General features: G+C 42.8%; 1 protein-coding gene across 2 annotated transcripts in view; it reads left to right on the forward strand.

The window, feature by feature from the left end:
* The first annotated feature begins 1,409 nt into the window (after positions 1 to 1,409).
* Positions 1,410 to 12,324, forward strand: part of grb10b (growth factor receptor-bound protein 10b) — a 65,102-nt gene continuing 54,187 nt past the window's right edge. For both annotated transcript variants that reach the window (XM_030782312.1, XM_030782313.1), the window contains exon 1: positions 1,410 to 1,482. The gene's annotated coding sequence lies outside the window, so the exon portion shown is untranslated. The remainder of the gene's footprint in view (positions 1,483 to 12,324) is intronic.

Consider the following 12,324-nt stretch of genomic DNA (forward strand, 5'->3'; position numbering starts at 1 on the left):
GCAGGCAATGCTACTTTAAACTCTGTCGGAGAAAGTTCCAGACAATTAACCTTTTGCACTGCAAAGTCCTGTGGTGTTTTCCCATGGTTAAGGCTTGCAAGCGTGAATTTGAAAGAGATGTTTTAGACTATCAGCTTACACACTTACTGGGGGCTTAATGCTTCAAAATGAAAAAGACAAGCCACCTGTTCACATGAAAAAGAAAAAGGAATCAGATGTTCATAATTCATCATCGGACACCAATGCTTAATTTCTTTAATTTACAAGGTCATAAGAAATTGAAATAATAAGTGAGTTCACACATAAACATGTAATACATACATGGAGTTATCTTCTTTGTTCTTGTAACTCCGGGTAGTAAAGGATCTCTGACGTATTCGGGTTTAAAACTTAACCAAATTATAGGGTAACTTATAATTCAGGGTTTTTTTCCCCAGATGCTGTCTGATAGTAAACACGAGGGTTGCGACATCAACTGTTATTTCAGAGAAAACACCAGAACTGAATGAGAACAGGGTAAAATGAGTACAGCGAACTCTCTGAAGTCGAAATCTCAGCCACGCTTTCGGGGACACCGCATTTGATATCCTCAGCCAGTGCTTGAAACAATACAGTTTCATCTTGAGCGATGAAGTAGATTTCGTTGCTGTGTTTGTACGTTTCTACAGAATAAGAATGTGGGCTATTGTGTTTTGCAGTTTTTAAATTGTATTTTAACATAAAGCATGTTGAAGCCGTTGCTCTTTGAACTGTCCCGTAACATTATCCGTAATTACACTGCAAACCTATGTCGACACGCCTGAGTTGCTTTGTCACGCGCTTGGTTTATTCAGTGTGCACATTGAGTGACGTGGGGGTCTGGCCAGAGCGCGGAACCTAAGTGGCTGCACAGGGGGTGGTTGCCCCTAAATGGGCGGAGTTGCACCCCGTGTTGACAATATGCCTGTATTAAAAAAGAATGTAAAAAATATACCCCCCGCCTCCCTCCTCCCTCTCTCTCTATCTCTCCATAGCCAGTAAAGATTGTTATCTTGCGTTCACGCAGAGTTCAAATTTTGTGTCAGTGATGTGAAAAAGTAGGGTGGAGGGCTGCCCTGCTGAACTCTCAGAGTGATAATGCGACTGAAGAGATGGGAGTGGTTTCTCGAGTGTCCTAGAGAGTTTCTAACGTAGCTCAGCTGACGGTTTTTGAGAAGTCCCAATATTTCAACCGGGAGGTGCCTGTCTGCGAACCGCTCCCGGTCGAGCGTGAGACGTGAGGGGAGGAGCAACAGGAGTAGGAGGAGTTGTTTCGTTTGTGTTGGAGAGTCAGCTGAGAGATAGACTGTGGACGCTGCTTGTCCTCCTCATCGGAATATTGGCCACTGGAGAGCAAGCTGTAATAGATCCGCGATCACGCAACACTCGCCGAGCGTTATCGTTTGTGTAACACGACTATTTGTGCAGTCGCCCTTTTTACACACGGGAAGCGGTGGGACTGAGGTGAGTCTTACCACATGATAAGCCGATTTCTACATTTACGGTTCCTTCAAACTGTAACTACCCATGTCTAAACAGCGTGGCGAAGTTTTAGCGTGGATTGTATGTGACTATGTGTGCTAGAGGACACATGCGTTGTGGGTAAGCAAAGAGACAGGGCGACAGTCAAGAGGTGAAAGTAAGCGGGGAGGGTGTGGAGTAGCTATGTAAACTATCTTGGTAATTACATTTTATTGTTTCCTTGACCTAGCTACATGTTATAATTAAAATGGGATGAAGCAGATTACTCTTCACCCTATTTCTAATGCACTTTTTTTTACAAGACACAAACGTACCCCAGAAACAAGCTTCACTGACGAAGTCGTTCACATGGTCCAGTGTGTGATAGCCGCTGTTTTGGATGTAAACGTTACTGTGCCACATATGTACATGCCTGTTTTGGCTATTGGCGATGTGTTTTTTTTTCTTCTTCAAGATTTGTGTCATTTTTTAATATATTCTTAAATATATAACTGAAACGCTTGCAAAGTCTATCTAAGAACAGTTATTAACCAGCTGGATGATCTGTATATGGTTCTCCTGTCTTGTGGTGTATTCCTTTTTTTACTCCGCAGTTTCCTTTTGGTTGTAGGACTAAGTGTTTAGTTGCCAGTTTGGGGTTGCGTGAGCTTTGCGGGGTGGGGTGATAAGGCGTTTTCCCTGAGTAGCTTGTCCCGAGAAGTTTCTTGCTCCCCTAAAGCACAAGCCCCCCCCGCAACACACACCACCCCTCCCTCCAACTCATGCCGTCACTGTAGGATTTCTGTCACATCAAATGTGCACTTGAATCATGAGTCAGTTAACTGCTGCATTCTAATGCGATATTTCTAAAATACTGTATATGGTACGCGATTATTGCTGATTCGGCAGTGCTCGCCGTGTATGCCGGACTTCACGTTTACAGTTCTGCTCTCGCTGGGCGTTGGATCAAGATGTTGAACGTGGAACGTGGTCTCCAAAAAACAACGTAGAAGTTTTCTAAGAAAAGTCTTTTTTTTCCTTAGTTGGACTGGCAGTATGCCGTCCAACAGCAAATTAACGTTTTTATCTATTGATAAAAATGGTAATTGAGTGATTGAAAATTACATTCCCAGATGGCTGAAGTTAGCAAAATCTAAATTACCTTATCAGCACTGATATTATTGCAGACTATTACTGACGCTTTTGAACCTGCTGGGGATTCTCATTTTAAAGAACAAATCACTTTTTTTTTTTTTTGCATTTCAACTGATTTGTGTATTTTTATTCAAAGCTTCTTTTTCTGCAACAGCGAAGCAATTAACCTTTCGGTGTTCGTTACGGTATATAATCTCAGCAGGAGTTAGTGGGTGAAATATTCCTGTCATTTGCGTCTGAGGGAGTGCTGTAATTGGTTGTCAACACTAGAGACCAACTCAGACTCAGTGAGTTTACCTTAAATATCAGCTGCACCAAGACCCTCTCAAAACACAGTAGGTATCAGTTCTGCCAATAGGAGGTATCTGTTCTGCCAATAGGAGGTATCTGTTCTGCCAATAGGAGCTGCCACATGGCAAAAAAAAAAAGAAAAGAAAAATGCAGTACTGCCTACACATCAGTATGTCCTACCCCTTGCAACTATTCTGTTTTAGGAGTCCCTGTTGCACTGAGAATACAGATTTTTGTTTGTTTGTTAGTTTTATTTTTTCATTTAAATTTTTCGATTTTTTTTTCTTTTGCATTCTTAACTGTGTAGTCATCTTTAATTTTTTTTTTTTTTTTTTTTACATTTGCATTTGCAATCTGCAAATGTGCACCAGCTTCCCCTGGTTTAACGTGCACACCAGCGTGTGTATGGGCGGCATTCCTTTCTGCCTTGCGTCAGTTTGCTGTCATTCAGTTCTTCCTATACAGTACTAATACCCTTGTCACTGACACAGAGGCATGACACTATAAACCCAGGCTAGGACACCATTGCCCTGTCGCTGGAAATCCCTCCTGTCCATTCATTCTCCTCTTCTGTACATTGAGGGGATGACTCACTGGGTAAGATTATGGTCACTGGTATCCTGTCATCATTGCCATTTTTTTGCTGAAGCTTCATGGAACATCAGTGGCCCCAGATCAACTGAGTCCTGAATTATTTCAGTGACCTGCAGTGTAATCTGTGCAGTTCACTCTACTCTTAATTTCAGAATCTTGGTTAATAAAAATCCCGTATACAGAGCAAAGTATCATTTTGCTTGGAATGTGTAAGTTGTTTTTGATTACCTGTTGGGTAACAGTGATTTCAAAAGACAGTGCTTTTTGAAATTTCTGTGCCTGATCACTGTGATTCTCCCTACATGAAGGTCTGTTTAACTGGGCTTTTAGTCAAAAAAAAAAGAAAAAATTTAGAAGAGCTGACTTTCTTCTGCCTACACTGAAAGCTGAAATGAAAGTTGCTGTGGTTAGCAAGGCACTGGGTCGCGGACGTGTGTTTCCCAATCTCTGGAGGCACTCCAAATTTAGCTGAGGAGCTGGAATGCTTGATCCATAATACAGGTAACTGAACCCTCCAGATGGAATGTCTGTGTTGCAGAGGAGTGTGGTTCAGAGTGTTGGCAGGCTTCCAGAAAAATCTCTCATACTCAACACTGGAATCCATGATGTAAAAGCCTTAAACCAACTGGTTTAAGATGGTTCAGTAAGAGAAAACAATGACTACGAGCGGGCTCTGATGTGTGTGTGAGTGTTCACCTAGTCAACGGCCATGTCTGGAACAGAAAAAAAAAAAGAATTCTGTATCCTGGATTCGGTGCCAAATGTTATTTGAATCCATTGCTCTGCCTTTTTTTTTTTGTTTTTTAATTTGACTTTGTATAGCGTCTTAAGCAATGTTTGTAACAGCTCTTTTATTCACAGTTGGCTTTCTCAGCCCCAGTTTTTCTTAAAGAAAAAGAATGGACCTCTTTCACGTGGTCCCTTCATGCTGTGCCTTCAGGTAAGAGCTAACCAGTCTCACAGAGAACGTGATGCTGTCTCTCAAGAATTTATGAGCATGTCAAAGCTTATGTCATATAGGTAGTAACAGATCACAAGCAGATGTTGGCTTGATAAGTGTTTCATTGCTAAAGTTGCAGAAAAAAAAATTCATCCTAACTTCTTTGCACAGAGCATTTGAATGTTTCAGTGCACTCAGATACACCCACAACAGGAGACAGAAGTAAGGAAATCTAGTTTCTGTGAACTCAGAAATTTAGTTGCAGTAAGCACAGCAATTGTTAAGTTGGTGTGAATTCAAGACTTGGAGTTCCTATTCTAGTTGTCAGCTCAGTTCAAACTCTGCTGCTTTACGAACCTATGAGTTGACACAGTAAATACACTGTGAGATTAGATCTTGCAGACTGTGTGAAGAAGTAGTGTGCGTTGGTATATGAGACTGATACTTGTGCTTCTCCACTTACACTGCCAACGTGCTCCATTCCAGTCGTGCCCTTACCTCAACCCCAGGCACGGCTACTCGCTGCTTCAGCGTCTTTGCAAACTGAATAGGTCTTAGTTTGCTCTTCACGTCAGACAGAAACACTTTGGATCTCACTTTTTAAATCACAGACCCGTTTCACTGTCGCGTTTGTTGCACCAATAAAGTAGCCATTCACCTCTCTAGTGATCTAATCCAGATCCTTCTGTGCATTGAAGTGCTGATGGACTGACACCACCACAATGTTACACATTATGCCTTTTGCGCAGTTACATAAATCTTTACCGGGAAAATTTGGACGTTTCTGGGAAGCATAGATTGAATGCATTGAATCCCGGAGTTGGACAGAGAAATAAACTTTAGCCCACCCTGGCAGCTAACTTGCGCACAAGCATAACGGCACCAGAGCCATTCATTATTCAGATTGCATAAGGCTATTCCTCGCCATCCAATGAAATCCTCATCCAATTAGCGGTTGTCCATGTTTCCAAAAGCCTTTCTTAGAGACAGGCCTATTCAGACTCACTGATGACATCAGACACTCTTATATAGCCTACTCTGCCCTGCCGCTCCAGAAGAATGAAGCTTGCAATTAATAGTAAGGTAATCAACATGGGCATCTAGCAGATCTACTGGGGAGGGGATGACCTAAACCCGGTCCAGCATTTCATGGAAATTTCTGGAAAGTCAGCGTGATTGCTGCTGTTTTATAGGGCGGGTTATTGCTGTTTCACTTCCTTGAAAATGTACGCTGAGGCATATTTGTGTCTCATAAAGAGAGAAATATTCTTAATTATTATTGCTTCAACAATCAGAATTGTTTTAAATTCATTTATGTGCTAATCCACTACTTTGTAACTTTGTTACGCTTCTATTAATCTGCGTGAACAAACGTTGTCTATTTTCATAGTCGAGTTAGTATACCTTTACTACTAAAATGACTCAGTTTCCTGTTTCCAGAAGCTGACAGTCGGGGATTTAACCCTAACACTCAGCTGAGGACAAGGGCTGTCTTTTCTTTATCTAGTTCTGAAAGACCAAAGATGAAGAATTAACAGAACAGAATCATTTGAAGACACACCCACCTCTCCCCAGTTGAAGATGTGACGTATGTCTCTGCTGACTTTTGAATCCCCCCCCCCACCCCCCCCCCCCCCCCCCCCCACCCCCACCCCCATTTTTTGTTGTGTGAAGCACAAGCGAAGAACATTCAAGGGGAAGGATTCGCTGACTTAACATGGCATCTCTGTGTTTGTGCAGCGCGCCAGTCTTTTCTCTCTCTGACCGTCACCATACTTCAGCCAGGACAATATCCCAGGCCATTTTTACACTGCCTCCACCCCTACCGCTGTTAGAAGATCTCAGCTGTTAGAAGATCTGCTTGCGGCCTAGATTAACCTCCAGAGAAAGAAGGTTACACCATTAGCCATTGAGATGATCTGCTAAAAGAGGCTGGTTGTCAGCCTTACAGCCAATCCAACCCTTCCCATACTCTTCCACTGTTTGCCAAACCGATCCACAACACACACACACACACACACACTTTTGCATGGACCTCTGCAAAGCATATTTGTTTAAGTGAGATAAAATCGAGAGAACCTGCTCTTTTACTGTCTGTTTTGTCGAGTATTTGCTTTTTTTTTTTAGGCTCTTCATGTGTTTACATGTATGAGAGGTATCGAGATTGGTCTTGCGAAATAGGCTAAACTTTGTGCAAATCAAACAGACTGCGGCTTTGTGAATAATACATCCCATCCATTAGACATCCTTGGCCCCAGTCAAATGAGGACATTTTGGGAGGACTATCAGGTGATCTTAGCCAAAAAATGTCTTCAGAATAAAGCATGCCAAAATTTGCATTTTCAAGTGTTTGAATGATTTAAATCTGTCCCAGTACATTCAAACATTGCTGTCTCCTGGCCATTGACTGCCTGACCACAAATCTGGACGGATTAAGTAGATAAAGACATTATTGAGACAAGAATTTGGACAAGCACAGAGATTCATTACCTCAAATGGAGGGCTTAGAATATTGATGTAGCCCATAAGCACCGTGGCTACGTCCCTTTACTTTTATGGCAAAAACAACCAGCAAGTAAAAATGAAGGTACTTTTTTCCCCCCCCTGAACAAATGGCTTGTGTTGCCACTGTGGGTGTGCATGTGTGTGTGCACACGCATGTTAGATGTTGCACCAGGAAGTTGAAACAGTGAGAGCCTTTGTCAATTATCTTAGGTGTCAGTTAGTGTCAGAGGAGTATGGAGCTCTCAGGGTGTCGATTAACATGATAATCTTTGTGACGTTAAACGTTGTCAGATATCATATACATACACAGCTGGTTCAGATGACTTGGTATTACCAATCCTGGTTCAACAGTGCCAGAGCTGGGTCCTTTTTTGGATACCGGCTTTCATCTTTGTGTTGTGTTTATAAAAGTTGTTGAAATGTTGAAAATCAATAGCGAGAGTTGGTTTCTAAAGACGTTATCGATTCTGTAGGTACTTTGGAAATCAAACTATTATCTGTGTTCCAGTGTCAACAGGTCATTTTAATTAGTTTATAGAATGAAAACAGAAATGACTGTTTGAGTGCTGTCTACACTAACAGGTGATTGTGTTGAAATCAAATGAAAATGTACGTGTTTGTAATGCAGAATTTGATTTATGTTGCAAGTTTAGTTTAGTTTGTTTGTCCCCCCCCCCCGCCCCCCTGTAAATGATAACCAGGAGTCAATTTTGCCAAGCTTTCAGCTTGGCCCTGCCCTTTACAGCCGTGTCCAATCAGAACCTAAACAAACCTCAACCTGGGATTAGTGGCGCTCTCAGCCTGGTGGGGAAAGAAGAGAGGGTGTTGTTAGTGACCCCCGGCAGCTGAAGAAAGGCCCATTCTAATCTGCCCGGGAGGAAGGAGGGAGGGACGGGAGGCCGTGGGAAACTGCTCATGAATATGCATGTGTCCCCGACCGCCCGACTCCGCCCCCCCCACTCCACCACACACCCCCACCTCCACCCCACATACCGCCTCCCCCCCCCCCCCCCCCCCATGGCTGCCTCATCTCTCTCCGCCTCTGGCTTGCACAGCTGTATGGAGGAACACACATTCCAGTGCCCCGCTGCCTGCCAGCCCCTCTCTGTCTCTCTCTCCCTCTCTCTCTCCCTGTCTCTCTCTCTCCCTCCCTCTCTCTCTCGCTCATCTTGCTCTTTAGCCTACAAATCAATGCATGCCATTCAGCCTCTCTCCTCCCAATACCCTATGCGGAAAGAATGTTCTCCAAGCATTCCTGAGGAGATGGTGTGTCTCGGCCAATGGTCTGCAGAGGTGTTGTGGGAAGGCTACATGAGGAAGCTGGCCGACGTGTATTTAAGGAGAACCCTAGCTGTCATCTCCACTGGACCGTAGAGCAGTTTTAGTGTGCTTGCGTGCGCTCTGACACGCAAATGGTAATCCAGGTAATACACACTCGGATTAAAGTATCACTCTCTTGATACAGCAGGTGATCAAACACAGTATACCAAGCACTGTGCTGTAGAAAGGAAAAGGCAATAGGCTGAAAATGATAGGGGAACACTGCATACAGTTGTCATGAATGTGACTGCGTCTCCTGAACAAACCTGATTTTGTGAATTTTGGACACGTGGAGACAATGTCATGTCTGTTTTGAGTTACCAGTGCCTGTTCTCAAATCACCTTTGAATTTCAATGCCATTCAAAAACATTTTACATTTTATTGTGAACTTGGAGAAGAATTTTAAAACTTAAGAGTCTATATTAAGGACCTTGATGGCGTATGAAAGAGGAATTTGTACAGTACATTCGGTCATTTTCAGCGAGTGTGACCCCTGAGTGGCTGTTTTGATTCTGGGCATCTTGGTCTGTAAATAACTAGAATATTTTTAAATGTTCTCTCTATTAGGACGAAAAGAATTTGTAGGCTTGCAGTGCAGCTGAGAAAGAGAGAGAGAAAAGGGGGGGGGGGTCATGTACAAAATGCTGTTCAAGACTCCACTGTGTATTTGGCACAGCCTGTGAAACATTCCAAATGAAAAATGTCTGTCGTTGAGCTGGTCTTGATGTCTGTCATTACCCCTGTGAATATTTTAGAGTTCATGATGGCTATTGTGTGATCTAAATATAAATGAAAAACTAACATCAACATCTAATTGAAAAACATCTGCAGCTTTTTGTTAGAGTTTGTTAGATAACCGTTGTTTTTATATGTATGTAATTACAGCCTGCTACGCTTCTGAACCGTGTGTTTCCATGTTGACTGGAAGAAATAGTTTCGATTCCTGTGAATTAAAGGATTTGATGTTCCTATCCCTTTTCTTGAATGCGACAGAAGAGATTTTTCTGACCTGACTGTAAAGCTCTGTTGTAGAAGAAGGACGAGTAATGTAGTCATTCATGTAGCCAGGCATTTGGAGCAGCCTGGCTGTTTCTCCATGTGTCTGTAGTGTTGCATAATACATCCCTTGCTTGCTTGCTTCCTTCCATTCTGTGCGATAGCCTCATGTTTCCCAGTGGTTTCTCTCTTCTCTCTCTCTCTCTCTCTCTCTCTCTCTCTCCCTCCAACTCTCTGACAGTCACACAGAGAAAATGAAGCCATCTCTCTGTGGCGCTTGAACCGAGTTTTAGGTGCCAAGAAATCCTGAAATACTCTCTGAAATGAAGGGTTAGCACTAGCAATAATTCTGTATTCCATCAGCCACACTATGCGCTCTCTGACTGTGCTGTGTTGTTGTCATACATTCTTCCCAATAGTCTTTTCGTTCTGTGATCTTCTGTAACGCAGAGAAGCTTATTGTATTGATTTCTGTTCTATTTTTCACATTTGGAACAAAAAAGAGGTCCAAAATATTTGGCCTTTGAAAGTGATATGAGGGTTTTTGTTTTGTTTTGTTTTGTTTACAAATGATAGTATTGCAGATTTCTGGTCTGTTTTGTTGAACAATTGACAAGTGAAGCTGTGTTTTAGTTGAGTCTAGTTTTCTAGGGGCCCCTGTAGATGATCTGGATGTTTAAGTCTGCTTACAATCCACCACCCCCACCCCCCCCCCCCCCCCCCAAGCCTTTTGACCCAAGGCATACTAAAGACGAGATCTCTTCGGGGAAATGTTGGTACAGTTTCAATTAGGATTTACTTTAAATAGCCTGAAGCTAATGGCGATCCCAGGTCTGGCCTTTGGCTCAAGCTCCTCAGCTAATCATTCTGAGACATTAAAGCTCACCCTTTCCACTGTAAGCACAGATGATCTTCTCACCCCAATGTCCAACAGTGTCATGATGCTGTGAGTGCTCCACTTAAGGCCAGCGTTTGTGGATGAATTTTTTAAGGAACACCGGTGCTATCCCAGTACCTCTTAGTCAAGGAACGGATTAGTAGTCACCTGGATGTCTTGTGCCAGAATGTCTCGCCTTTCTATCTAGGACAACCACTGGAAGTGGAAGAGAGCTGACCAGAGAGACTGTGTAGTTGTGGATAAAACCCTGACCATTTTCTTTTTGAAGCCATGGTTAAACTTTGAAGAACAGATTGAACACAACTTTCCAAGATGTTAGGTAGATCATGAAGGTCCTATAAATCGCTGTTTATTGTGTTTTGTTTAGCTAGTTACAATCTCTCAGAGTTGGAACAATGAAGATTTCAGTAAGATCGAGAGTAAAAATCTAACATCCGAGGAACGTAGCATAAATTCAAGTGAAACTGAATTGGTTGTACGAGCTCTTCCAAGTACCTTCACCTGGGCCTTGAGGTTAAGTGTTCTGGCTTGATATGTAATTAAATACTATAAGTCCCATGATCTTGAACTCTTGCACAAAGAATCAGGATATGGTCTCGGCTCCACTTGGTCTGTGATTAAGATGACATCTATTCCCCATTGTTCAGCGCTCTTTTTGAAGTTACATATTTGTTCATGCAAGGTTTCACAAAAAAAAGAAAGAAGGAAAAAGGTCTGGCTAATTAGCACAGATGTGGTACCACTGGGTACACTGTGCTCCAGAATTCCCTTTATAGTTGATCTCTGCTTTGGTTAATTGCCCTGGGACGGTTAGAGGTCACCATTTTTCTTTATGAAGGGGTACATTTTTTGTCAATAAGTCAATTACACAGACTTAATGCCAAAGGCACATGTTAAGAGAATGACCTTACATTTCAAAGCGTTTTGATTCGCTGTGGGGAGTCCTGGCCTTTTACTTTTGGTCACATGCTTGATTTGAGCTCCAAAAAAAACACACACAGTTCAAAAGCGTTACCTTTTCCCCTCTTGAACTTTAAACTTTGTGAAGAACCAGTGGTATGTTATAATTTGGCTAGGAAAAAAGTTGCCGTGGTAACACTGATTATAATAATCAATTACCAGCACAAACTTTAAAGCAAGAATCTCTGAAGTGGTAGTAGGAGTGTAAGGCAAATATCTTTCTGAGAACCATCAGTACATTTCTGCACTTCTTGGATGTAGTGCACCTTGAAATCAGCTGTTTCAGCCAATGTTTTCGTGAAGCCTCTACAGAGACAGCAGACAAAGTATCTTGAATGAACCCAAGTGGTCCTCTGATGCTCTTCCACTGAGAGCGGACAAGAGACAACTGAGAGCGGACAAGAGACAAGTGTCAATAAATGATTGATTTTCTCATGACCAGCGATGGCATTTTCCAGTTGTCTAATCCCATGGATAACCCCAAGAAAACAGAGAATGACCTCCGTCGGCGCTTAAGAAACCTAGACACCATGGAACAGAAGCACATGTGGTCTGTCCGTCTCTCCCACTGAGACCAGCAAGTGGCTCCATGGCTGACTGAGCTCGAGGCATCGAGCGTTTGAGGACCGCTATTCAACTGGGCTGCCCTGAATCTGAGAGTGGAAGCTTGGGTGTTTTGAATGAAAATGCTGTGCCACAGTATTTGCCCCCCCCCCCCGATAAATTAACAGCAGATACCTGCTAACAAAAGGGGAGCTGTCTCTCTGGTGTGGCTTGCTGGATGGTCACATGATTTATGGACATGACATCACCCCCTGGGGCCTGCCCCCTTCTTTTGTTGCCATGGTGAGGGCCGAAGGATCGACCGCTTGTGAAACGCACAGATCCGACACCATTATGTAATCCGAGGGCCTGGAAATAGGGCCCATAAAAATTCCAGGGTCTCTGAAAGCGCCGAGAAATCGCTGAAAATAGTCAGTATCCACAGGGGATGTCCCTAGATACCCCCCAAAACACCAATTAATGACCATTCAAACGAATTTTATTTAGAAAACAACAACAGGGGTCTAACAATGACTACAAAAGTGTATTCAGCAGACAATTAGACTGCGAGAGTGATGGCCCTTTGATGAAATTTGTTTTCATTCTGCATCCTGTCCTTTTAAAACTTTCTTTCCCACTGTT

The sequence above is a fragment of the Chanos chanos genome, chromosome 8 (genome assembly GCF_902362185.1).
Source record: "Chanos chanos chromosome 8, fChaCha1.1, whole genome shotgun sequence".
NCBI classification, from domain to species: domain Eukaryota; kingdom Metazoa; phylum Chordata; class Actinopteri; order Gonorynchiformes; family Chanidae; genus Chanos; species Chanos chanos.